General features: G+C 39.8%; 1 non-coding gene across 1 annotated transcript; it reads right to left on the bottom strand.

Moving 5' to 3' along the window:
- Positions 1 to 1,004: 1,004 nt before the first annotated feature.
- LOC112745571 (small nucleolar RNA R71) lies at positions 1,005 to 1,112 on the bottom strand. Its single transcript, XR_003173491.1, has one exon. It is a non-coding gene; the product is annotated as a small nucleolar RNA R71 (small nucleolar RNA).
- Between the last annotated feature and the right edge of the window lie 1,702 nt (positions 1,113 to 2,814).

The following is a 2,814-nucleotide window of genomic DNA, read 5'->3' as shown; positions in this document are numbered from 1 at the left end:
TTCTAACTTAATTAATTAAATAAAAATAAAAATATTTTCCTTCTCCCTTTTCTTAAAATTCGAATACTCCCTCTCTAATCTCTTTCTATTTTATTTTATGAGGAGTGCTAGGGGGCCAGCAACTTTTGGTATTTGTAGCCATCAAATAGCCATCAATGATGATTTTAGTGGTGTGAGATTGGTGTGATATTTCATCCAATGGCTCACTTTTCCCTGCTGGTTAAATGCTGGCCAGAATTTGGAAAAGTTGCTAGCCCCCTAGACTTTTCCTTATTTTATTTATCTACTAACACTTCTCTTCTACTCATAATTCAAACCCTCTCCCTCTCTCTGTGTTCGAATGCTTCTTATTCTCTCTCTTCCTTCTTCATTATATTTCGTCTATTCTTCTACTCACATAAAGAAATCTCTATACTTTGACATAGAGGATTCCTCTTCTTCTCTGTTTTCTTCTTTTTCATATGAACAGAAACAAGGATAAGAACATTCTTGTTGAAGCTGATCCTGAACCTGAAAGGATTCTGAAGAGGAAGTTAAGAGAAGCTAAAGCACAAAACTTTGGAGAGGACCTAACAGAAATTTTCGAAAAAGAAGAAGACATGGCAGCTGAAAATAACAACAATGGTGGAGATGCAAGGAAGATGCTTGGTGACTTTACTGCACCCACTTCTAACTTCTATGAAAGAAGCATCTCAATTCCTGCAATTGGAGCAAACAACTTTGAGCTTAAGTATCAATTAGTTTCTCTAATACAGCAGAATTGCAAGTTCCATGGACTTCCATTGGAAGATCCTCATCAGTTCTTAGCTGAATTCTTGCAAATTTGTGACACTGTTAAGACCAATGGGGTTAATCCTGAGGTCTACAGACTTATGCTTTTCCCTTTTGCTGTAAGAGATAGAGCTAGGATATGGTTAGACCGACAACCTAAAGAAAGCCTGAACTCTTGGGAAAAGTTGGTCAATGCCTTCTTGGCCAAATTCTTTCCACCTCAAAAACTGAGCAAGCTTAGAGTGGAAGTTCAAACCTTCAGACAGAAGGAAGGTGAATCCCTCTATGAAGCTTGGGAAAGATACAAGCAATTGATCAGAAGGTGTCCTTCTAACATGCTTTCAGAATGGAGCATCCTATGTATATTCTATGATGGTCTATCTGAATTGTCCAAGATGTCATTGGATCACTCTGCTGGTGGATCTCTTCATCTAAAGAAAACACCTGCAGAAGCCCAGGAACTCATTGAAATGGTTGCAAATAACCAGTTCATGTATACTTCTAAAAGAAATCTTGTGAATAATGGGGTGACTCAGGAGAAATGAGTTCTTGAGATTGATACTCTGAATGCCATATTGGCTTAGAATAAAATATTAACTTAGCAAGTCAAGATGATTTCTCAGAGTCTGACTGGAATGCAAGCTGCATCCAGCAGTACTAAAGAAGCTTCCTCGAAAGAAGAAGCTTATGACCCTAAGAATCCTGCAATGGAAGAGGTGAATTACATGGGAGAATCCTATGGAAACACTATAATCCTTCATGGAGAAATCATCCTAATTTCTCATGGAAAGATCAGTAGAAGCCTAATCAAGGCTTCAATAATAATAATGGTGGGAGAAATAGGTATGGCAATAGCAAGCCCTTTCCATTATCTTCTAAGCAACAGACAGAGAATTCTAAGCAAAGTCTCTCTGACTTAGCAACTATAGTCTTTGATCTATCTAAGACCACTCTCAGTTTCATCACTGAAACAAGATCCTCCATCTGAAATTTGGAGGCACAAGTGGGTCAACTGAGTAAAAGAGTTACTGAAATCCCTCCTAGTACTCTCCCAAGCAATACAGAAGAGTATCCAAAGAGAGAGTGCAAGGCCATCAATATGTCCAACATGGCCGAACCTGTAGAGGAGGAAGAGGCAGTGATTTCCAGTGAGGAATACCTCAATGGACGCCCACTGGCCACTAAGGAGTTCCCTATTGAGGAACCAAAGGAATCTGAGGCTCATACAGAGACCATAGAGATTCCACTGAACTTACTGTTGCCATTCATGAGCTCTGATGATTATTCTTCCTCTGAAGAGGATGAAGATATTACTGAAGAGCAAGTTGCTCAGTATCTTGGAGCAATCATGAAGCTGAATGCCAAGTTATTTGGTAATGAGACTTGGGAGGATGAACCTCCATTGCTCATCAATGAACTAAATACCTTGGTTCAACAGAAATTACCTCAGAAGAAACCGGATCCCAGAAAATTCTTAATACCTTGCATCATAGGCACCATGACCTTTAAGAAGGTTCTGTGTGACCTTGATTCAAGTATAAACCTCATGCAACTCTCTATAATAGAGAAACTAGGGATCTTTGAGGTACAAGCTGCAAGAATCTCATTAGAGATGGCAGACAATTCAAGAAAACAGGCTTATGGACTTGTAGAGGGTGTCTTAGTGAAGGTTGAAGGCTTTTACATCCCTGCTGACTTCATAATCCTAGACACTGGGAAGGATGAAGATGAATCCATTATCCTTGGAAGACCCTTCCTAGCCACAGCAAGAGCTGTGATTGATGTGGACAAAGGAGAGTTAGTCCTTCAATTGAATGAGGACTACCTTGTGTTTAAGGCTCAAGGATCTTCTTCTGTAACCATAGAGAGGAAGCATGAAAAGCTTCTCTCAATACAGAGTCAAACAGAGCCCCCACACTCAACTTCTAAGTTTGGTGTTAGGAGGCCATCATCAAGCTCTGAGTCTCTGTGAGGCTCTCTAAGAGCTCACTGTCAAGCTATTGACAATAAAGAAGTGCTTGTTGGGAGGCAACCCAATGTTAT

Source organism: Arachis hypogaea, chromosome 14 (genome assembly GCF_003086295.3).
Source record: "Arachis hypogaea cultivar Tifrunner chromosome 14, arahy.Tifrunner.gnm2.J5K5, whole genome shotgun sequence".
Taxonomy (NCBI): domain Eukaryota; kingdom Viridiplantae; phylum Streptophyta; class Magnoliopsida; order Fabales; family Fabaceae; genus Arachis; species Arachis hypogaea.
The sequence above is the reverse complement of the archived record's forward strand: the minus strand, read 5'-3'. Positions and strand labels throughout refer to the sequence as shown.